Below are 25,084 nucleotides of genomic sequence, written 5' to 3' on the forward strand. Positions count from 1 at the left end.
AAAATAAAAACACACAAAGGATGATTTCTCAAATCACTAAAAATACAGTACAGCTTAAAACAACAACATTGTATAACAAACATACCCACATTTTTTTCCTGCCATCAATACAAATCCTCAAAGAGCACCCCCAGAAACTTTATTGTGCTCAAATTACAATACTACATCATGACAATTGGCAACATAACATTCAGTGAATATTAATTAAATAATTTCAAGGACATTGCATTACAATTAATTAAAAACAAAATCTACAGTTAGGGACATTGCCCTTAACAATACAAAACAATTTACAAACCATTTTTCCCCATCATAATCAGGTTCTTTACAATCCAAGAAAACACCACATTACAGGCTACAATGATCCCACATTCACTTGCTCAAAACAATGCACAGAACATGGTGGTATGGTTCTAGGGTTAGAAGCAAAGTTAACCCATAACAAGCTAACAACAGCAAGCTAAAACTGAGCTAAAAGCTATCCCTAACCCCCCCCACACACACACACACACAGGTACTTACCACCTGCCTCTTCAATCTATGAAAGGGTGTTAAACATTACATCATTTCAACAAAACCTAAACAAACACTGCTCTTTAAAAAAAGAACTTGCATTCTAGCTCATTTGAAAATAAAAACACACAAAGGATGATTTCTCAAATCACTAAAAATACAGTACAGCTTAAAACAACATTGTATAACAAACATACCCACATTTCTTTCTGTCATCAATACAGATCCTCAAAGAGCACTCCCAGAAACTTTATTGTGCTCAAATTACAATACTACATCATGACAATTGGCAACATAACATTCAGTGAGCATTAAACAATTTCAAGGACATTGCATTACAATTAATTAAAAACAAAGTTTACAGTTAGGGACATTGCCCTTAACAATACAAAACAATTTACAAACCATTTTCCCCCATCATAATCAGGTTTTTTCCAATCCAAGAAAACACCACATTACAGGCTACAATGATTCCACATTCACTTACTCAACATAATACACAGAACAAATTTACTTAACATACCACAACAATTTACTTCTTTTAAAAGTCCATTATTACTTCAGACAGGCTCCTCGACTCCATCCAGACACATGATTTGGTTGTAGAAAAAGTCTAAAGTTGAAACACTGGCAGAGGAAAAAGGTCCACTCAAAAGCTGCTCCTGATGAGGCCTCTTCAAGATGCACACCATTTTCACCTTCTGTTCCAATTCTGGTCAGGAAATAAAAATACTAAAAAATGTCACACTACAAACACCTCTCTTGGAAGATGGACACCATCTCCCACATCTGCACCACATGCAGACATACAGGTACCCAATGAAACAAAGATCTGGCCACCACCTCCCACAAAATGACCAAAGTAGAAAAAAAACAACTTAAAGATTAGTTTACATTTATATTAAACATCAAAATAAAATACTTCAATTCATAACAAACCCTCCCCCAAAACCAAGAACTCCCTTCCCACAGAATACCCCTTGCAAAAAAAAAGGTAATTGTGCAGTTTCCCCATTAAGAAACAACTAAACTACCTCCACAATCAAATAGAAAGAAATGCTCCAACTTCAGTTTTACATTGTATGAAATAAAAAACATACCACCAACAACATACTTTACCTCCAGTACAATATTCACAATTCAACAAGCTATAAATGCCAGACATAACTATTTATGTCCCTAACCCTTTAACTCCTCATTCTTCTCCCGTCTGAAAGGAAAAACCATCATGTAATTATTCCAAATGTCAACTTGCCATCAAAAATTACTTTAGATATACAACAAAAATCAGTTACACACCCCAAACATACATCTCAGTTTCTCCAACTCAAATCTTCCCAGAACACTGACCCTGATCTAAAAATACTACCTTCTTGTCAACCCCTAAAATGTGTATTCTCTTACCTGCCATCCTTGTGAAAGCACTCATCCAGGATTGTATTGTCTTATTTCTTTGAATGCTTACAAAAAGCAAGGAAAATTAACAAATTCAGGTCCCAAGAGGTTTAAATCCTCATCTACCAGCCTTTGGAAAGCCATTTACAAAGGTCATCTTATTGAAGATAACCCATGGGTGAAAACATTTCAATTTAAAGATGCAAAAAAATCCAGATTTCAGTAGACATGTTTCTTCAGAGTCTTTCAAAGAAAGTCTAGTTTCAACTGAATATGCTACCTTTCCACCCAACACATACCAAAAACTTTCCCAAACTCACATTAAATATTCTAAACACCTTCAAATTGTTTTTCAAATTACAACCCAAAGCCAATAAACACATCAAAACCACCTACCTTTCCACAGCAGCCTTCAGGACATCATAGCTGCAAGCCAATAGCTCCTACCCTTACAGGAGCCGGAAACAGAATGACTACCAGCCCCCAGACTGTGTCTTTAAAACCCTCATGATTAACTCAGAGGTGTGGCCAATTCACCAAGAACCTATCCCAACATCTCCTTGAAATGGTCCATTTGCAAAGCCCTATTGTTTATAATGCAACACACACACGTTTCCAATGACTAAACAAGTATTAGCCAGCCCATCTACATGATCCAGCCATTCAGAATGCACGGGTGATAATGCTGGGGGTTACTTAGAGGATCAGGATCTGCTGGGTACCACAAGTTTTTACAAATACTCAGTTGTGGGACAACACTACTTTGTGGAACATTTGGACAGTCTTTAGAAGAAAGTTCAGTTTCAACTGAATATGCCACCTTTCCACCAGACACATACCAAAAACCTTCTCAAACTCACAGTGCACAAATATTCTAAACACCTTCAACCTTCAAACTTTTTCAAATTACTACCCAAACACATCAAAACCACTCACCTTTCTCCACAGTCTTCGGGCCACCAGAGCTGCAAGCCAAGAGCTCCTACCCTTGCAGGAGCCAGAAACAGAATGACTACTGATCCCAATGCTGTGTCTTTAAAACCCTCATGATTAACTCAGAGGTGTGGCTAATTCAGCAAGAACCTATCCCAACATCTCCTCGAAATGGTCAGTTAGCAAAACCAAATTGTTTATAATGCGACACACCAGTTTCTAATGACAAAGTATTAGCCAGCCCATCTACAGATCCAGCCATTCAGAATGCATGGGTGACAATGCAGGGGTACTTAAGAGGTTCAGGATCTGCTGGGTACCAAAACGTTTTACAAATACTTAGTTGTGGGACTACACTACTTTGTGAAACATTTGGACAGTCACCAGAAAATGCCTGATTTTGAATCCCATTCAAAGGGGATGTTCAATCTTTTTTCAGTAATAGAAATCGAATTTTATACTGTGTATGACAGCATGTTAAATATTAAAGTACTTAAAAAGTAGGTAGATTTAATAAAAACAAGATTGCTCAGTTGGAAATATAAAAAGGTTTAATATTATACTGTAAATTAAAAACAGAAGCATAATGTAATGTATAAATAATGCACACACAGTAGGTGGTAGTGGTAGATAAATAATAAAATGTACACAACAGTATTCCATCTTCTTCATACAAATTTTTATGCATCAAAATCTTTAACTTGGTGACTTATGGAAAAATTTAAACATGTTGCTTCTACCATTATAAAGTTTATATACTGTACTTCATAAAAAGTCATAATGTTTTATACTTTTCTAAGAATGTATAGTAAAAACACCACTTCCTGTTATTATAAAAAAAGTGGTACTGAATTAATACCACTTGATAATAATGTTAATATGGAACTGTGATGTTTTGGAAACAATCTGACATTTAATTATTAAAACTTGTTCCTATCGATGTAATGGAAAATAAATAAGATCACTCCGTTGGCCATATATGATTTTTTGATATTAGGAATTTGTCTTTTCATAGACCCCAACTTGCTCTCCATGAGACACACAGACAGGGAGAGAAGCTGGGGGTCAGAGCACAGGGTCAGCCATTTTTACAGTGCCCCCAGAACAGTTGGGGGTTCACTCAGGAGCCCAATGGCATAGGACTCCTCTGCCAGCCACAGAGCCACTGCACTGGCCCAAGGAAAAGGGGATTTCCTTGCTCATATGGGGATCAAACCCACAACCTTTGGGTTATCAGCACCATATGCTTACCAATTGAGCTAACCAGCCCCCGAGAGACTGCTCATGGACCGTAATGTAGCATGCTCTACCCTTTTTCATGCATTAAGAATTTTTACTATCTAAACCTATTTTTAACATGCTTGTGGTTTGAACACTGTGTGTCTTTTTTTGCAGTTATATAAAAATATAGTGTACCTACTATTTACTTTTTAATGAGACTGTTTATTAGAAAACAAACATGTGCCCTAAGCAGGAACTGAACCCAGCTCTCCCAGAGAGGAATCCACCCCCCAAACCCACTACACCAACAGAGCACTTGCAATCAGTGCTGAAACAGACAGGTCAAAATGTACCGAAAGGAATCAAGAGTGAAAGAGTCAGAAAAAATAAAAAATTAACAAACAAAAGTGGAGTACGGTAATACCATCAGTTATATAAATGTATCATATTTTTATCTATTAATATCATTACTAATTTCTTTTACTACATGATTCCATATTATATTCCCTACTAAGCAGATTCTGAAAAGTACACTTTTTTACTGGAATAAAAACAGCAAGGATTCATAGAAAATACATATACTTATATATTAGAATAGTATTTTAAACTACAAATATAGTCAGAAAGAGCACATCAAAACTTTTCCAAAATAACCACAGTAAGTGACATAGTTAAAGACTTTGATGCATAAAATGTTTGTAAAGTGGGAAATTGTTGTGTACTGTTTATTTAAGCTACCACTATCAGCCATGGACATTAAATATAATGTTTATATTCCAATATTAATATCTTTTATGATAATATGATCTTGAAGGACATTATGCTCCTGTTATTTTTATGCTCAGTTACCAGAATTCCCCTTTAGTTGTAAAATTCCATTTTAATATTTAAACATGTACTTTGAATGCTTACTTCTGTATAAATCTCTTGATCACCAAACACAGAGAAGCTCAAAAGTGAAAACAGGAAGAATCAATGAATAGTATCCCACTCATAAGATTCAATCAGTTGCACTTTATTGAACCCAAAAATGATAAATTTAGAATCCGTCTTCAAATGAATAGACCTATTATATTGAGTTTGAATATCTTTTGATTTATAATAATAATTGCTTACACTTATATAGCGCTTTTCTGGACACTCCACTCAAAGCACTTTACAGATAATGGGGATCCCCTCCACCACCACCAATGTGCAGCCCCACCTGGATGATGAGCCAGTCCACTCCCCACACACCAGCTCTCAGTGGGGAGGAGAGCAGAGTGATGAAGCCAATTCATAAATGGAGATTGTTAGGAGACCATGATTGGGAAGGGTCAATGGGAAATGTGGCCAAGACACCGGGGTTACACCTCTATTCTTTACAAGAAACACCATGGGATTTTTAATGACCACAGAGAGTCAGGACCTTGGTTTTACATCTCATCCAAAGCACAGCACCTGTTTACAGTAGAGTGTCCTCATCACTATACTGGGGCATTAGGACCCACATGGACCACAGGGTGAGCACCCCCTGCTGGTCCCACTAACACCTCTTCCAGCAGCAACCTTAGTTCTTCCCCAGGAGGTCTCCCATCCAGGTACTGACCACGCTCACACCTGCTTAGCTTCAGTAGGTGGCCAGTTGTGAGTTGCAGGGTGATATGGCTGCTGGCTTGTATCTTGTTAATTTCATCTTGTTTTCAGCCATTCATTATAGCTGTCAGCTATGAAGGTTTTACCCTTCGCTGGACTTGGTACATTCTGAGGGGGAGGAGCCAGCCCAGCTCAGAGGATAAAAGAGCAGACTCCCTGTGCCTCTGTTTTCATTCAAGAGTCCAGGAGCTGAGGAGAGTGGTGAGTACTGTTTCTTTACTGATTTTGGGACAAATCTTTCATTTGCTGGTTAGTCCCATATTTTTTCTTACAAACTTTATTTTAGAGAAGGAGTGCTTAGATTAAATTCACTTGGCTGCTGCTACAAAACTTTTGTTGAGAAAAGTACTTTTACTTTTAGCTTGATATTTAAAAACCCAATCTACTACCTTTTTTGTAATAGCCAACTCATACTTGTTAAAGTTTCTACTGACTTTATAAGTTGTGGAAACTTCCAAACAGCCCCATATTAATTAAGAGGACCTATTTCATTATCTTGCCAGCAGCCATATCACACTGCAGTTCCCAGATGGTAGCCCACTAAAGCTAACCAGATGTAAGCCTGGTCAATACCTGAATTGGAGACCTCCTGGGAAAAACTAAGGTTGCTGCTGGAAGAGCTGTTATTTGGGCTTGCAGGGGGCACTCACCTTTCAGTCTAGGTGGGTCCTAATGCCCCAGTATGGTGATGGGGACACTACACTGTAAAAAGGCACAGTCCCTCAGATGAAAAGTAAAACTGAGATCCTATGGTCATAAAAACTCCCAGGGCATTTCTCAAAAAGAGTTGGGGTATTACCCTGGTGTCCTGTTCTATTTTCCCACTGGCCCTTACTGATCATGTACTCCTAATAACCCCCATCTCTGAGCTGGCTTCATCACTCTGTTCTCTTCCACAGTGAGAGCTGGTGTGTGGTGAGAGTTCTGACACACTATGGCTGCGTTTGCATCATGCAGGTAAGGCTGCACATTGGCGGCAGTGGTGGAGGGGAGTCCCCATTGCCTGTATAGCACTTTGAGTGGAGTGTCCAGGAAATCACTATATAAGTGTAAGCAATTATTATTATAGTGTAATTAACTTTAAAAGGTTATAAGAAAAACAAGATAAGAAACTTGAAAAACTGGAATTTAACTAATGAAATGGACTACATTATAATTTTAAAGGTCCTTAAATTCTGTGCTGGACTGAACCAATACACACTTTAACCTCTGGGATTGGAGAAAAAGACCCCTAAGCCCTAATAGTCTGAGCACTTTGGCTACCGTACCAAAAACAGAAGAGTAATAAATCAACAAAATCTTGATATGTACAATAACTACTAATCTCCTATGGCTCATATGAGTATGGCACAACTAGAGTGACATTTAAAATCTTTCAGAACATAGCATGTCACCGTTTCCTTCAATTTAATTACGTCTAAAAGCAGTTGAACTTTAAGCTGGATCTGGATCTGACCTTTTCATATAATTTCCTCTCACCCCCTTCAAAAGATTCACGTACCTATTGTTTGTTAATCTGGAGGACTTTGGAGGCAAGAACGGGAGACATGTCACAACTGCCGTGATGGTCTGGAAAACACTACATGGCAAATCCTTGAGCTGAACACCCTGGATTCTTTTAAAAATGATGAATAAAAGGCTGCTGTGAATCAACTAGCAACCCAACAGTTTGACATGATAATTACTCATGTTAAACCAGACTATTTTTATGTACCCTATGAATGATACATACCATTGCTAAAGTCAATGTGTACATTCTTGCTCCTCTCCAGAACATCATTATGGTTGTCAATGACTCGTCCACCCTGTGCTCATAAAAATAAACACTCCTTACACATGTCACCAGTTTATTTTTCTACACATTACATTTTATTTATGAAAACTAGTTCAAAACTAGTTTTGGGTGCTCATGTAATTTTCTCTCCAGTTGGTTGTGGGTTTCCTCCAAGTAGTGAGGTTTTCTGCCACAGTCCAGGAGCATTGAGGTAGGTTAATTGCATTTTGGCATGATGAGACCTGAGGAATGGACTGGCATCCCACCCAGTCTTCATCAGTGCAGTGAGCTGTATGGTTAAACCATTGTAAATGGATTTATACCTCCTAGTTGGCAGTTATCAGTCATTTAAACCAGACCTCATTAACCAAACAATCTAATTACAATTTAAAACTGTATAACACTTACATTTTCTAGACCATTAACCTCTTTTGAATTTAACCCATTGTACTGCCAGCATGGCTAGGAGTTGTCTCTACCCCAAACTGCAACCTCTACACAACTCCATACAATTCTGACAACTCCTTTTTTCATAAACTATTATATTCCTGCCGTTGGTCTACTCTGTAATCTTAAACTGCTGCACCTATAACAATTTCACACTAACTAGTTACATAAATATTTCACAAACAAGGTGTTACAAAAATAGAACTTTCCTTTGCAATGCAGTCTCAACCCATACAGTATGAAATGGCTTGATCTGTAGCAGTAGTACTATCTCAATCCCACACTTTTGTCCCCCTGTTACATCAACTGTTACATTAAGAGAGACTTAGTAATGCCAGCACCCCAATTCACTGCAAAAACAATAAACCTGATATACTACACAACATACTTAAGTAAATTGCTTTTCAGACATATTCACTTGAAATGGAATGGAAAACTGAAATTATACAGCAATTACTCATAAATGAAAGTGTATAGTGGGAGGCACCACGGAGAGCACCAGTAAAAAGTCAACACCCCAGCTGAGGAAACAGAAGCACCAGTGTGAAGTTAGCTGGGAACAAAAACAATACAAAAAGTGAGAAAATAAAGTGAGCAACTGCCATGTTACCTACAAACTGGGCTTAACCTACCTAATGGGGTCCAGCTTGGGGAAAACAACTGCTAGCACAGCAGTCACCAGACTGGACATTTGCTGTTCAGTGGGGTCCAGTCTGTGCATAACAAGATGCATGAGTTTGCCTGCCCCTATGAAAGGGCATAAAGGGACAGGCAAAACAGAAGATGGAAACCTAAGACAGGTACAATCCTCAGCAGGACTGATGGTGCAAAAACACCATCATCCAAGGGTGGCTCTGCTCTTCTCAGAGGGTGTCCAGTGTGCCTTTATAGCACCCACCCAGCTGGGGCTCATGAGCTGGAAGCCAAGACAGCTGGGACTACAAAGACAAGGGGTTACCCTTCTACCAGGCCTCCACCTCCACACTGGGCACACCCCTGCATAATGCCACCCCCGCATATAAACAAATGGGAATAAATGTGCATATTCATTTCTACACTATTTCACTATGCACAAATCACCCAGTGGCAAATTTAAAAACATTTAAAAACCCCAAACTGCATTTCAATTCTGTGTTTTAAACCATCAATGTCTAAAATGTATACCTTAAAGCTCACCTACTTTCTCCACAAATACCACAGGTTTTCATAATACAGGAATGTATAAAAATGCTTAGATCACTAAAAATAAAATTATAACTGCTTATAAACATCCTCTATGCTGAGGAATGTACCCAAAGAGTACCCAAATAAATGTAAAATAAATGTACCCAAAGAGTGTGACCTAAACCCCCAGTAGTAAAAATTGATTGTAAAACCAAAGAAACAATTTAGGGAGCAAGATTTCTAAATAAAACAATGTAGGGAAAAGCAGGTCCAGTGCCAGTATAAACTCAATATAGCACCTTGTACAACCACAATCAGCATACAAGAAACAAAAGAAAACCGACTCAGTACATTTAGCCATTTTTAATCATCCCACACCAACAAAACAAATATAGACTTTCAATACATGGAGGACATTTTCTGGCAAAGAATTTACAAAGCCGCATAACAACATATCCCTTCTCACAAAACAGAACAAACAACCCCCATCTTTCTCCTACCTCATTCTGTAGGAAATCCCCTCCCATGACAAAAGGCTTTCTGTGCAGGTACCAAAAAAGAGCGGCACTCAGCTAAACCAATCCCTCTTTTCCAAGTGAGTGGATGAAATTAATTTTCCTTTTATTAATTTCTACCTTATGTGCTCAATTCAGTTTTACTCTACAGCCAATGCAAGATTTATATACATGTGTGCACCCATGCAAATAAATCATTGCATGACCTTTGAGTCTTTCAAACTCTGCTTTTCAAATGGCCTAGAATGTGCAAAACAGCTACAAAGTTACCAACTGCCAACTCTTTCTCCATTCCAGCACTAGAAGTCACTTTGTCTCCTCCCTGCCAGGTGGCTCAGGTGCTGAAGTAACAAGCCATGGTCCTAACAGCCATTACAAGGCTGGTGTGCAGAGATTCACTTAGAGCTTCATGCAACTCTTGATGTACTATGAATAGCACCTGAACCTCTTTCCTGCCCACAATTAACCCACCAAAGACCTCCCTCCCTTTCTCTGCCTTTGTTGTTAGGAACTTCTAAAGCAGCTTTGATGCTCCTCTGGTGAGTCCATTGGCTTCTGGAATTGGAACAGGCACATGATTCCCCGAGCAGATCTTGGCAGACAGAACCCACTACCCAGTCTGCTGCATCTGGGCTCCGGTCCTGGTGAACGTCCTCCCTTGGCAGCAAAGGCCTGATCATCCCCCAGACAGCAGAGAACCTCAAGAAAAAATAAGAAACTGGACTGAGTCCTCTGCACTAGTCAGAAATGGTCCAGCCAACATTCCCACTCCCAACACCAGTTTTGACCTAAACCGCCATAATGTTCAGTGCTACACCTATTCAGGACAAACTAACAGAAACCCACCCTGAAGAGTGCAAAAGCAAAACCCCACGGTGCAGGGCTCCTACCACAAGGGAGAACTTCAGTTATATTATCTTGTTTAAAACATTATTTCAACATAAGTACACAAGTTACAAATTACAGGTTCATCCTTCTCTAAACAGCCAGCTAACCAACTTATCCCTTCCCTCAACCCCAACAAACCCAAACAAAATAACCCAGAATGTTCTTGCCTGCTTACCCAGGACATAGATCCACTTGCTTCTCTTCCAATGCCTTATAAAGAGTGGACACTGAGAGAAGAAATAGAACTGTTAAAATTACAAAATCAAAGATTCTCAAATATTCAATTCTCCGTGAAATGAACTAAAGATAATGCACGGCTTTCAGATTGTCCTACATTCCTCTGACAACAGGGTCTTTCAAGTCCATTTTAAGTGTAAAAAACGATAAAAGTCAAGAGTAATATATGGAGTTTTTAGGATGTACTGCACTGTATGCTGCAACTCCCGTGCACACGCCAAAAGCGGCCTGCCCAATATACTCAACGTACCCCATTTAACATGATATGCAGTCTACACTAATGTACCAGAATGTACCCAAGTAAACCAATATATACCCGTAGTACCTGTAACGAACAGTTCTTTCCGGACCCTATGCGGACGACACAATTCGAAGAAGTGGGGAAACACTGGGGAAACGTCATGCAGGAATACGGGGCTGAAGACAGTGTCCAAGGGCGTGTCCAAGGTGCGCTGGTGCACGTGGGAGGTGTGGCCGAGGCGAACAATCCAAAAGAGTAATCCTTAGAGAGTATCCAAACAAATGGGTAAGTCCAAAACCAGGAGATCCATCAAAACACGGTGCGGAAACCAGATGCAGAGCCCGGATGAGCGTCAGCGCCTGGCTTTTAAGGTGGGCTGGGAATAGGAATCAGGTGCACCGAATAAAGTCTTAAGTGAAAGGGCTGGAGCACCCTTAAGGAGGGGGGACTATAATCGTGACAGTACCCAAATGTACCCGATTAAAACCCCATGTACTCAGTGTGCTCATTATGCTCAAAATGCCCCATCTCTCTTCCTGGATGGAAAGGGACTCACCTGACCCACTCACCTGACTAGATCCTTTGATGTTACTGTTGACTTTGTCTTGGAACAAGCACCCCACTCCTCCAACAGATCTTACTGGAAAGGTCCCAGAGACCAGCACCATCTGTTCTCCACTCCTGGTGATAAAAGATCCTCCCTCTGAAGCAAAGGCCTGGTCAACCCTTCTGGCAGCAGAGAGCCTGAAAAGGAGAGAAATTTAGACCAAGTCCTCTGCACTTGTTCGAAACGGACAAGCCAGCATTTCTACTTCCATCATGGACACAGTGCAGCATCTGTCCAACACAGACCAACTGTAAAACACCCTGCAGAGAGCAAAAGAGAAAACCCCCAGTCCAGGGCTTGTGCCACAGGGGATGGGATCCATTGCAGTTCCTCCCCTGAGAGGAAATCAGTTCCTGTGCCAACACCAATCAAGAGAACCTGGCTGACATGCTGTCTCCTCAAAAACATAACCAGCAAGGAGTCTGCAGTGGAAGAGGCTCCTTGTGCGCCAAGTCACTGTTGTACTGCAGTGTATCCAAAGTGATTTATTTACATGTGTGCACCCATGAAATAAATCAGATACAAAACTAATTCAGTCTTTGAGCCAGAATGACAGCCAGTCAAGTGCACGTCAGTGTGGGAGTGCTTCACCCAAGCAGGGAACAAAACCCAGAAGATAGCCAAAATAAAAAAAAACATTTAGCACATTAAAGCATGACCTTATCCATCTGAAGATGTCCAAGAGCTTAACACAGCCTTCTCCAAAAGCACCTTTTCATGATGGGAAAAGAGTGAAACCCACCTCTGGTCCAGGGACCATGTCAAAAGACACTACCTTTGTATCTGCTCCAAGACCCATGGGCATCCAGGAATTTCAAGAAGGACAGCTTGCAGCATCTCTTCACTTTCCACTCTTCAAAGTGGAAGACTTCAATTCTCACAAATGGACATCAACAGGTCACACAGCTGGTATCCTTTTAGCCAGCCAGTGAGCTTCCTCTGAACAGGATTCTCCACGCCTGTCACTCCACACTGTGCTTTCAGATGGCCAGGGACTGGTAAGCACCTATCATTGCACTAGTCTCATTTACAAACACAATCAACACCACTACTGACCAGCCTCATAAAAAGAGTTTGAGTTGTACCTCCCCTCTACTAACCTTCAAACTCACCTTTACCTTGGACAAAAAGTTGCACTGATTGGGTTAAGAGCAATAAGCAGATCAGCATTAAAGATGCAGGCTATGTCCAAGAACTTCAGGCAGTGAGATGATTGGATTATCGACTACCAGTATTCCCACCTCACGCAGAGGTTTGACAGTTGTGGCTGATGAGAACTTTGAGCAGGTGGATCACCTCGCCTTTCTCAGGATAGAACTAGCCTCCTTTACTCAGAGCTGGGCCATTGGCAGAATGGCATCATGGACTCCTGCAGTGGATAGACACTCCTCCAAACTGTCCATCACAGAGCAGCCAAGGTCAGTGATTCAGGCAATAGCTGAAAAATAGGCACAGCCTTCCGCTTCCTTATAGTTCCATTGACACAGCAGATTTCCAGGGAACCTCCAGATCCTGTTGCAATATTCCATGATGACAGTTGTCACCAGCTTGCTGGAATTCACATGCAGTGCAAAACAAAAAGGATTAAAGTTCAGATTCAAATTCAGTGAATCCATCTCAAAACGTACAGATGGACACAACTCCACCCCCAATCCTGACTGATCACTGATCCTAACCTTAAACACTGGCCTCTTACTGGCCCAAACAGACAAACAATAACCCAAGTCCTTTCCCTGCTCACCCAGGACATAGATGCTCTTGCTTCTCTTCTTGACAGCAGCTTGGAAGCCTCCTAAGGCAAGACATTAGAATTCTTCAACTTTGCTTCCCCCTCCCCACAAATACTCAGATCTTGAGGTCAATTTACAGAATTTAACTTTCTCCACATTCCTAAATCTAAGGAAATATGTTTCTTAATTCCATTTACAGTATTCCATGTGGACCTAGGGTACATACAAGCCCAATTAATGTACACCTAAAAACTACCAGTACTTCTACAAAAAAAAGTAGTAACAAGTTTACAGTACAGCAAATTGACCTTAGAATTTTGTAAAGTTGTATATCCCATCAAAAAGTGGTGGACATTCACTTTAAAAAAAAAAGTAAACACACCTAAGGCTGCAGTAAGTTTACAGTCGGTTTTACATAAAGAACATTTCAAGTCCCCCCCCAAATTTGGGTTCCATAGCAGTACAAGACCAAAAACACCAACCATCTTCATTACTTAACAGCTGCAGCCTTGACTGGAACGCCATGAGGGGAAAGGTTTTAGAGCTTCAACATTTTAAACAATTGAAATACAAAAGCACAAATAGCACTAAAACCCTATTGCTGGCCACTGTATATAGATTTAAGCCTTCCAGCCACATCATGTTTTCTACCATCAGAGAGATTACAGCTTGTACATATACAAACGTTTGGTAAAACTAAGCTTCACATTCACTACTCCGCTCCTTCAAATGGGTTCTAAAAATTGAACCAAATGGAAATCGTTTACTACCATAGTATCCTATATGTCACAAGTCAATACACAGGAGCCAAGGGCAAACTATGCAGTACTTAAAGCACAATTAAACATCCAGAACAAGGGAGTGCTCCAGAAAAAGCACATTTTCATACTGCTCTCTCCCTTCTATCAAAGCACAGTACACAGCCAATTCCAGTCAGCATTGCTTTTAGTGCAGGAAATTAGAAAAATACTGTCTCACTGGGTTAAATCAGGAAGTCTGCCTTACACTAGACAGGAGCATAGTTTCCCCTGTTTTACAATTTACTTAATTCACTTCTAAATTTCAGTCAATGTAAGATTTAGTTACATGTGTGCACCCATGAAATAAATCTTACATACTGCTGATTCTTTTCCAGTGGTACCATAATACAATTTAGCCAATTTTTTCCCAGTTTTTGCACAACACTTCCAATATTTGGCACTCATTTCCTGATTAACCTGTGCTTCTGCTAGGGGAATACTGCCATTAAGGCTAGAAAACCTACAAAGAACTCCAGCAGCTGCAGGCTAAACAAAGGCTTTAAAATCAGGGTCCCCTCCTACCTGGAACAGTCAGCTTTGGCTCAACCAGCCAGGTGGCTCAGGTGCTCCTGGAAACAGTCATCACAAAGCTGCTGTAAAGACCATCAGTCAGAACAGGAAGCTGTTCCTACCTTTAAAAGATGCTTAAGTGATGTCAAGCCCAAAGCTGCCCCACACATGATCTCCCGTGGTCCCTTTTCCTGGTTGGTAGAGAACTCACTCAGCAACTGACTGGGTGCCCTGGCTGTTGTATTGGTTTAGAAACACTTAACTCCTCAAGCAGATCTTCACAGAAGAGAAAGCACCCAGTCTACAGTGTGCCACATCTGCATGTTATTCCTGGCAAATAAAGGTCATCCCTCTGGGAGCAAAGGCCTGGTCAACCCTTCCAACAGCAGAGAACCTGAAGTGGAGAAAGATTTAGATTTGAGCCTCTGCACTTAGAAACAGTAAAAAATTATTTACTTCCAGCTCCAGTTTTGTACTAAACTGCACAAATGTTCACAGTGCAGCACCTATCCAGGACAAACCAACGGGAAAAAATCCTGCAGAGAGCAGAGAGAAAACCCCCCACTCCATGCTTGTTGCCACAGGGGAGGAATCCAGTGCAGTTCCTCCTGTGAGAAGCAGTTTCTGTGCCAACACCCATCAAGAGAACCTGGCTGTCATGCTGTCTCCACAGAGCCTTAACCAGCAAGGAGTCTGCAGTGTGCCAATTCACTGTTGTACTGCAGTGTATCCAAAGTTATTTACTTACATGTGTGCACCCATGAAATAAATCAGATACAAAGCAGAAATTCACTTTTTGAGAGCCAGAATGACAGCCAGTCAAGTGCATGTCACTTTCTTCTGGGTGTAGAAGTGTAGCACCCAGAAGAAAGTCAGGAGAAAAAAAAAACACAAAAAGGCCTACACCTCATATTTAACACTCAAACATGATAGAAAATCACCAAAAGCTTCCAAAATCTAACACTGGGCCTATTCTAATGGGTAAAAAAGCACTCAATACTCATGAACTGGTTATTAAAAGCCACGTATATGGAAAATTAACCTACTCCAAGTGAAAAACATGATACAGGAGTGAAATTCACCTCTTCTCCAGGTACAGTGTCCTTCTAGACACTACCTTTGCAACTGTTCCAAGAACCATAGGCATCCAGGAAATTCAAGGACTGCTTGCAGCACCTCTTCACTTTCAGCTGTTGAAACCACAAGACTTCAATACTTACAGGTGGGCATCAACAGGTCACACAGTGGGTATCCTTTAAGCCACCCAGTGAGCTTCCTCTGAACAATTCTCCAAGCCTGTCACTCCACACTGTGCTTTCAGATGGCCAGGGACTAGGAGCTCTGATCATTGCACTGTAGTTTACCTCACAACAATCAACACCACTGCTGACCAGCCTTATAAAAAGAAGCAGCTCTGTGCACAGAAGCCCAAGGTTTCCACAAACTGTTCTGACAAGATCTCAACTGGCAACTCCATCAGCATCCTCTCTCCAGTGACTGTGCTCATTGTCACGATCTTCTTCTCAGAATAGGCACCTTAAGGAGACAAGGGAAGCAAAACAGTGATGACCACCCCACTCCCACCAAGAGGGGACCAGCACAAGTGCTGTACAGACTGATCCCAGCCTTCAAAGCCTCACACTAACCCTGACCTGTATCTCCCCTCTACTTACCTTCAGCTCACCTTGTTCACTGAGGGAAGCCCAAGAACACAAACAGCAGCACAGCTTTCTACAGTCCAGCAGGGACAGAAGCACCAGCATGTTGGACAGAGTAGGAGAGGGAGTAGGTTCTTCCTTGTTATCCTAATGAAACTGCTCAGTCATGATATAAGTCCTCTTTCTTGTTGCTGGTTTGAGAACTAGAGAAAAAAAATCAGTATTTAGTAACAAGAGTTTCATACACTAAAATCAGAACCCAGCTGTCACAGCTGTGATCATCTGTTTCACAACTCTTCAGAATCCTACAAGTAGAGGAAGAGACTCATTTCTATAGATGTTAGAAAATTTAAAATTGTCTCAACCAAAAGCAAATAGGAATTTCCAAATAACCTTAACTTCACCCTATGCTTTCACAAACTTAAATTTCTTAAAGTTATTTAAAAAAGAACTATGAAAACCCTTCCAAACGTCTCTTGATTAAAAAAAAATACATAGCAAAACCACTCACCTTGCACAGTAACACCAAAAACTAACAACCACCAGCCCAACACCACAAAGCCTCAAGAGATCTTTCTCTTGCTATAGACAGAAACAAACAGAGCCCAGCTTCCCAGGCTGCCTTGATATAAGCCTCACGATGACCTCAGGGGAATAGATAATTCACCAAGAGCCAATCCTAACATCTCCTCAAAGTGCAAACACCAAATCCCCACCACTTCTAATACATCACACACCTGCTTCCTATGACCAAACAAGTATTAGCCAGCTAACCTATTGATCTCTCCATCCCAAAGCCAAATTAATTTCCAAATTACTTACAAGAACACTCATTAAATAGCAATATGCTCCAATTATTCAATTAGTTGCAGTTTCTTAGTGATTTATCACTTCAACTTAACCCATAAATGGTGAAAAGTGACTTTGAAGTCAAACTTCAAATTATTCAAGATCTTTAAAGTGTCCTTTACATAACTCCAAATGTTCAAAGTGTATGTATCCATACTGTATATCACATATACAGATGCAGCCATTCAAAACGAGCGAGGTACGCTGTGGTAAAACGCTATGGGCGTGTTGCATCACATGTCATAATGTGTCATATAACATCATACCACAGCTATGATAATAGTATCCAGAATCACTGCCAGGTGGAGCTAATAAAGCTTAACCTCTCATGTACAGTGTTTGAGCTGTCACCAGAAAACACCTGGTTTCGAATCCCGATCACTGCTGAGGGACAATCTTTATCTCATTAAGAATTTAAGTTGTATACTCTTTAGAATTTTAATTTTAAACTGTGTATTACAGCATGTTAATCATTAAACATTAAAAAGTTGGTATATTTTATAAAAGTAAGATTGCTGTTGGACAAAAGTACACAACCTTCCACCTTCGTCATAAAGATTTTAATTATGCATAAATATTTTATGTATCAAAGTCTTTAACTTCTTAATTTACATGGGTTCTGGCTTTAATGTACTTGTTGTAACATTATTAATGAGCACTCTCAGGTTCACATGGGTATGCACCCTCACCACTGCCACCTCAGGCTGGCCCCTCACCACTTGGGACTCAAACCCAGGCCTCTAGCATCACTCCACAGGGAACCACCCAGCTGAGCTAAAGGGAGATCTTCTCTCCACCCAGTGGCTGTGGACTCTACTATCCACAGGGAAGGGCGGTGACGTCACCGTGCTGGTAAGCCAGCTCGCACAACCTGTAATGTCAGCCGTATGCAGTACATTAAGCTTATATTCTGTACTTCATAAAAAAGTTATAACATTTGATCATTTTCCAAGAATAGGTACAGTACAGTAGTAAGAACGCCATTTGCTGTTAATGTAAAAAGATAAATGTTGTAGTGAGTTAAATTCACTTGATAGCTATATTAATATGGATTCGTGTAACTAAGCAGCTAAAGTACCACAAGTGAATGTTTTGGAAACATTTTGACGTGTTTCTTTTTTAAAAAAATCTTCTATTGTTCTTGTGTACGCATTACTGAAGCTAAAAGCCTTTGTCACTAATTTAACCACTAAATAAAGACATAAATAAAGAAATCCCTACATTACAAACTGTATATGGCCCAGTATTTCACTTTCTCCCTAAACATTTTAAGCATCAAAGTCTTACATGTGGTTATTTTAGAAACCTTTTTATGTGATCCTTCTGACCATATTAAGTTTATATACTTTGTGAAAAGTGATAATGTTTTAACCTTTTCTGTGATTTGCTCGTTATCAGCATAAAATAAAGCATACTTTTAGAATTTGATTAACAAGGAATATAATATGGAATCGTGTACCTAAAGAAAAGTATCTAAAAAGCTTGCTTGCCAGCATGGTGACATCACCTCCTTTCCCTCTGAATAGCTAGCAGGGACCTCAGCCTCTAATAATAGGCAGTGAAAACATTTGTCTACCTGTCCATGGGGGGAAGGGGGACTGTCTTTCATTCGAAGGTTCGCCTATTGTACTCTGAGAATGTAGGAGGGAGGAAAAGTGCCCTCTGTCTTTTCACTGACAAAGTTGTGTTGACAAAAAGTACAGTATGCTTAAGAGCTGTTAAACCGGTTCTATTTAACGTTTTATTTATTTTTTCGGCACAGCCACCCGGCCCGAACCACACAGACACCAGCTAGCCTTACAATCTAATCTTTCCACCTTTGATCCCATGAGGAAGTACAATACGCTCCTGCTTTGTTTAACAATGGTATGAAAAATAAATCTGAATGGTGAGAAAGCTATGCCTAAAGTTATTCAAGGGACTTAGAAGACAAAGATAACGATTTACATTACATTGTCAGATTGTGAATCAATAAAGGCATTTAATTAAACACGTTTGCAATTTTAATCAAAATGGGTGTAGTGGGGTTAGACCATTAGATATGCAATACACTTTCTCGTGATCATCTAAGAATCTTTGTGTAAACTGTACGTTTTTTTTTTAACTTTTATACATTTAAAACACTTTAATTTTGTAAACACAACACACATTCTGTACAGCTACAGAAAAATCACATTATCCTGCCTTCCGGTGGTGTTAAACGATTAGCAGGTGATTGAGATAACAATGCATCGCCCACTGAGTGGAATGTTCTTTTTTACAAGTGTAAAAAGAGATGATACATGTCTCATCTATAACTCTTCAGTTCACAGAGAAATTCTGCCAGACCCTCAAAACATTGTCCAATAAAACTCTTCTTGTATCTAATTTTTAGTTTAGCAGTTTAGTTTTTAGTTTTGGATGATAAGCACATTGTTTAATAGGGATGACATTATCCACTTCTATTATCACTGTAGCCATTACTTCATGGTGGGTGGCTACTTCAGCCTGCGTAGTCTGTAAAGAAACAAGTAATAGGTTTATTCCATGCTGAAAAGAGAAGAGAGAAAATGCAATGTTTCGGCTGTGAAGCCTTCTTCAGGTGTGAGGGTCTTCAGTTCAAAATGAAACGCTTGGAGTTTGTCGGGCGCTCTGAACGAGTTAAACTTTGATGCTGGAAAAATGTATTTCCCAGAAGCTATACTGACTCTCTCTGATGCAGTGCATTCACTGGGCAGGTGACTGAGGGCTTGTCAGCGCAGTGGCATCACTGCCTTTCATATAGATAGGTGGGACCTGGTCTGTTAACATTGAGGGCAGGTCTCACTGTAGCTCAACTGGCTGCTTCCCTATTAAGTGATGCTGGGGGCCTGAGTTCAATTCCTCAGTTGGTAGGGCATGAGCCTGAAAACACTACATTATTAATACTATCTTCTGTGTTGCATTAACTAACTCTTCAGTTTATTCTGCCAGACAGTATATGAATATAATTATATCGTTATTTATTTCTTTAGATAGTCCTTATATTATAAACACCTTTAGGTTCGGCAAATAATTTTTTTAGTTTTTAAAAAAGAAATAAAAAATTAGATATAATGCTATGTTCCTGCTTAACTTAGACATTATATGATTTTAAAAGCTATAAAAACAGGTTTCGATAGTTAATAACCACTTTTAATGTGTGAAAAATGGCTTTCTTCCTTGTGATCAGCTTAGAATCTTTGTGTATGCTTTAAGTTTTTTACTTCTTAATTAAACGTTAAAAATGCATGTAGAACAGATCAGCAGCTCTTTTTATCTCAATTGATTTTTTTCCCTGTGTTTATCATATTGGCTATCATATTGTCCTCTTTGCTAGCTAATGGTACTTGTGACTGTGTTTCTGCATTGTGTAGCAACGAGGGACTATATTCTCAGGTGAAGGAATGCAAACATCTTAATTTTCGTGTTTAATAATTTTTTTTAATTAAACTTCATTCTATACAGCACTCGCATATTTGGTGACCGTTTTATTAAAGCAATAAGACACTCGAGGCCTGTGCTATATCGTGGATATAGTCACAGTAAAAGGTTGCTGGCCCTCCGCATTACATCAGGCCTGACAACACCTTTTAACTGTGACTATATCCACGATATAGCACGGCCATTAGTGCCTTATTGTTTAAAAAATTAAATTCTGAAAAGTATGATTTTGTTACTGTGATAACGAGCGCATGTATTCATGGAAAATGGTAATCACTTAACTTTGAATGTTTTGTGATATTAGAAAGACCAACAAATTCAATATCGTGTCGATAATATTTATTATCAGTAATAACGACAGTAGTAGCAGCTTCAAATTATTCGTTATTAATAAATGACTTAGCTTCGAACAGTGGTGATATTTAACAGTATAAAAAATGTCAATATACAGTAGTGTCCATAACATTTGTTATTTTAGTTTTTCAAAGAAATGTTTATTTGTTAAGTGAAAGCTCATGACAACAGCTGGGTTAGAACACTGGACCTGAGGCTTATAAATCAGTCACTTAAGCCATCATTCCACAGACACAGTCACACAGAAAACACTGAAACTGAAGTACACATATCCATAGAAAGTCTTATACTACTGTTTGAGATACAGTATATGAATCTAATTATATCATTATTAATTTCTTTAGATACGCGATTCCATATTATATTCCCTATTAATCAAATTCTAAAAGTATGTTTTTGTTTACTCCGATAACGAGCGTATTAACAGTAAAGGTTAAAACATTATCACTTTTCACAAAGTATATAAACTTAATATGGTCAGAAGGAGCAGGTAAAAATGTTTCCAAAATAACCACATGTAAGACTTTGATGCTTAAAATGTTTAGGAAGAAAGTGGAATACTGGTGTGTATTTTTTCTTTAAACGACCAATACCAGCCATATACAGATTACATAATATGTTTATGTTCCTAAATTAATATCATTTATGATGATCAGACACGTTATGCTCCTCTTCTGTTTATGCTCAGCTACTAAAATTTCCCTTTAGTTGTAAAATTCTATATAAATATTCAATACTTGCACAGTAAAGAGATTAAATGATTAAATCTTTTCACTAATGACCAATACACCACGAGTGCCCCTGTCAGTCATTTTGGCCAGCCAATCATGCACCTCGGTACACCGCAGTGGCTTGTGGGTAGTTGCATGAGGTACGGGTTTGTACCGTGCATTTTAAATGGCTGCATCTGTATAAAGTCAACACCATAAAAAACACCTCACTGATTAAATGTTCTGTAACCAAACATAGCAGCAACCTTGACAGTAGCTCTGTTTCATTTGGTCAAAATAATCACAAATCACAAAAATAAATTAAGCTCCTTAAAAAAATAAAAAGTTAATGTTACGTACTCTGGGGGAAAAAGGTATGGAAAAGATCCTGTGTGGAGTGTGAGAGAGAAAACTGAATTCCTAGGCGAATGTAATCCGTAGTGAGGCTAGATCGAGGTCGGAGATAAGAAGCGGTAGGTCAGAAACCCAGGGGGTCACAAGAACAAACGATAAGTCAGATAAAATCGCTAACTAGATACGCAGCTCAGGCTGAAGAAACCTTAATAGTAGAAGAGTAAAACCCGAATTGGAAAAGACTCTCATGGGATCAGGAATGGTAGAGAAAAACCCAGAGCAGATCACACTTCGATGGGATCCGGACTGTTAGAATAAAACCCGGAGAGTATCAGACTTCCATATGATCCGGAATAGTAGAGTAAAACCCGGCTCATATCAATCTTCCATGGGATCCAGACTGGTAGAGTAAAACCCGGAGCGGATCAGATTTTGAAGGGATCCGAACTGGTAAAGTGAAACCTGGAGCGGATCAGGCTTCAATGGGATCCAGTGTGTTAGAGTAAAACCCAGATTGCATCAGACTTTAATGGGATCCAGACTGGAAGAGTAAATCCCAGACCAAATCACATTTCCAAGCAATCCGGACTGGTAGAGTAAAACCCGAGGTGGATCAGACTTCAATGGGATCTGGGCCGGTAGAGTGAAATCTGGACTGGATATGATTTCCATTGGATTCAGAGTGTTAGTTCAAGTTTATTGTCATTATACTCATATACAGGTATATGGTATAACAAAATGCTATTTAGCTAGCTCTGGGACATGAATAGTACAAAGAAAAAAACAACAATACAATTGTATGACAAAACAAAGACAGAGACAACAGGCAGTGTGCGAAAACAACAAACAGGCAATGTGCAAAAAACAGCAACAGGCAATGTGCAAAGCAGCAAAAAGGTAACAGGTTATGTGCAAAAACATGCATCAACAGAATGAAATAAAGGGATAAAAATTACGGGGAGTGAGCTTTTGACATGTATGGTAGAAGTAGATTTTCAATGTGTGTTTGGGTTTTTGGTAAGAAAGAAAGCACTGTGAGGTTCAGATCATAGGTGAGAGGTGAGGTGAGAGTGAGAGAGGCTGGGAGTTTAATAGTTTGATAGTAAAAACTGTCTCTGAGTCTGGGAGTCTGGGCCCAAATGCTCCGGTACCATTTTCCAGATGGTAGCAGATCATAAAGTCTGTAGCTGGGGTGTGTGGGGTCTTTGATGATGCTTAGAGCTTTCCTCAAGCACCGTCTGTCATAAATGTCCTGTATAGATGGGAGGGCAACCCCAGTGATGGACTGGGCAGTTTTCACCACCCGCTGTAGGGCTTTGCGGTCAGCAGCACTGCAGTTGCCATACCACACTGTGATGCAGCCTGTCAGTGTGCTTTCTGTAGCGCATCTGTAAAAGTTAGTGAGGATCTGGGACATATCCTAGTCTTCTTCAACTGTCTTAGGAAGTACAGGCGCTGTTGCGCTTTCTTGATCAGACAGGTGGTGTTGAGAGACCATGTGAGGTCCTCGGTGATATGGACGCCAAGGAATTTAAGGTTGCTGACTCTTTCCACTTCAGTCCCGTTGATGTGGATAGGGGCATGTCCAGTTTGCAGTTTCCTGAAATCAATGATCAGCTCTTTGGTTTTGCTGACGTTGAGGGTGAGGTTGTTGTCATCACACCACGTTGTAAGGAGTTTTACCTCCTCCCTGTAGGCCCTCTCATCATTGTCTGTGATCAGACCTACAACTGTGGTGTCATCCGCAAACTTGATGATGGAGTTGGTGTTGTGTTTGGCCTTACAGTCATGGGTATAGAGGGAGTAGAGCAATGGACTAAGCACACACCCATGAGGGACCCCAGTGTTCAGAGTTAGTGTGCTGGAGGTGTGGTTTCCAAGCCTGACAGCCTGAGGTCTGCCTGTCAGAAAGTCCCGAATCCAGTTGCAGAGGGTAGTGTTGAGATCCAGTGCACTGAGTTTCTTGACTAGTTTGAGTTTCTCTGGGATGATAGTGTTAAAAGCTGAGCTGAAGTCAATGAATAGTAGTCTTGTGTATGTGTTCTTTTTGTCCAGATGGGATAGGGCAGTGTGCATGGCAATGGAGATTGTGCTGTCTGTGGATCTGTTGGTCCGGTAGGCAAACTGGTACGGGTCCACTGTGTTTGGAATGGTGTCTTTAATTTGCTTCATGACCGAACTCTCAAAGCACTTCATAATGACAGGTGTTAGTGCCACTGGTCGGTAGTCATTAAGACATGTCACTATGGTTTTCTTTGGTTTTGGGATGATGGTGGTTGTTTTGAAGCAGGTGGGGACTACGGCTTGGATCAGTGACATGTTGAAAATGTCTCTGAATACACCCACCGTCGGGCCCTGCACCTCAGAAAAAAAATTTTCAGAAACTCCGGGGTGCCTGGAGGTCGCGGTGCAACACGTGACAGTCGTATTCCAAAACTGAGTCACTCAGATCACACGAGTACCCAAGCATGCTTGAAACTCATTCAAATGCAAGTGCTTCTATCTGTTGTCTTGATTGTTTCCCACTCATTCCTTTCGGTTTGGGGAACATGTCAAATTCCCATGCCCAGAGAACTTCAGATAGAGTTCGCGGAAATGCTCAGTGGACACCCCAAGTAGGGTAAGGATCAGCATTTCCACACTACTCAGAGAATTTTTATTTTCAGGGATGGATTTTTAGCCCAATTCAAGTTGAAGAAAAGTGGTTTCGTGAAAATCGCAGAAAATTTTTTTTCAGAAACTCCGGGGTGCCTGGAGGTCGCGGTGCACCACACGACAGTTGTATTCCAAAACTGAGTCACTCAGATCACACGAGCACCCAAGCATGCTTGAAACTCATTCAAATGCAAGTGCTTCTATTTGTTTCCTTGATTGTTTCCCACTCATTCCTTTTGGTTTGGGGAATATGTCAAAATCCCATGCCCAGAGAACTTCAGATAGAGTTCGGGGAAATGCTCAGTGGACACCCCAGGCAGGGTAAGGATCAGCATTTCCACACAACTCAGAGAATTTTTATATTCAGGGATGGATTTTAAGCCCAATTCAAGTTGAAGAAAAGTAGTTTCGTGAAAATCGCAGAAAATTTTTTTTCAGAAACTCCGGGGTGCC

At 40.1% G+C, this 25,084-nt stretch overlaps 4 long non-coding RNA genes across 4 annotated transcripts; 1 reads left to right on the top strand and 3 right to left on the bottom strand.

Moving 5' to 3' along the window:
- Nucleotides 1-707: 707 nt before the first annotated feature.
- LOC138242037 (uncharacterized) lies at nt 708-2,906 on the bottom strand. The gene is made up of 2 exons (XR_011191315.1): nt 2,845-2,906; nt 708-1,225 (listed from the first exon to the last, which is right to left on the bottom strand). It is a non-coding gene; the product is annotated as an uncharacterized lncRNA (long non-coding RNA).
- A 2,958-nt stretch (nt 2,907-5,864) lies between these two features.
- On the top strand, nt 5,865-7,507 carry LOC138241964 (uncharacterized). Its single transcript, XR_011191228.1, has 3 exons — nt 5,865-5,898; nt 6,597-6,654; nt 7,189-7,507. It is a non-coding gene; the product is annotated as an uncharacterized lncRNA (long non-coding RNA).
- A 1,923-nt stretch (nt 7,508-9,430) lies between these two features.
- LOC138242004 (uncharacterized) lies at nt 9,431-13,171 on the bottom strand. Its single transcript, XR_011191285.1, has 4 exons — nt 11,533-13,171; nt 11,048-11,224; nt 10,661-10,712; nt 9,431-10,296 (listed from the first exon to the last, which is right to left on the bottom strand). It is a non-coding gene; the product is annotated as an uncharacterized lncRNA (long non-coding RNA).
- Nucleotides 13,172-15,585: 2,414 nt separating this feature from the next.
- LOC138241949 (uncharacterized) lies at nt 15,586-16,845 on the bottom strand. Its single transcript, XR_011191225.1, has 3 exons — nt 16,780-16,845; nt 16,284-16,471; nt 15,586-16,146 (listed from the first exon to the last, which is right to left on the bottom strand). It is a non-coding gene; the product is annotated as an uncharacterized lncRNA (long non-coding RNA).
- Nucleotides 16,846-25,084: the final 8,239 nt, after the last annotated feature.

This window comes from Lepisosteus oculatus, chromosome 12 (genome assembly GCF_040954835.1).
Source record: "Lepisosteus oculatus isolate fLepOcu1 chromosome 12, fLepOcu1.hap2, whole genome shotgun sequence".
In the NCBI taxonomy this organism is placed as follows: domain Eukaryota; kingdom Metazoa; phylum Chordata; class Actinopteri; order Semionotiformes; family Lepisosteidae; genus Lepisosteus; species Lepisosteus oculatus.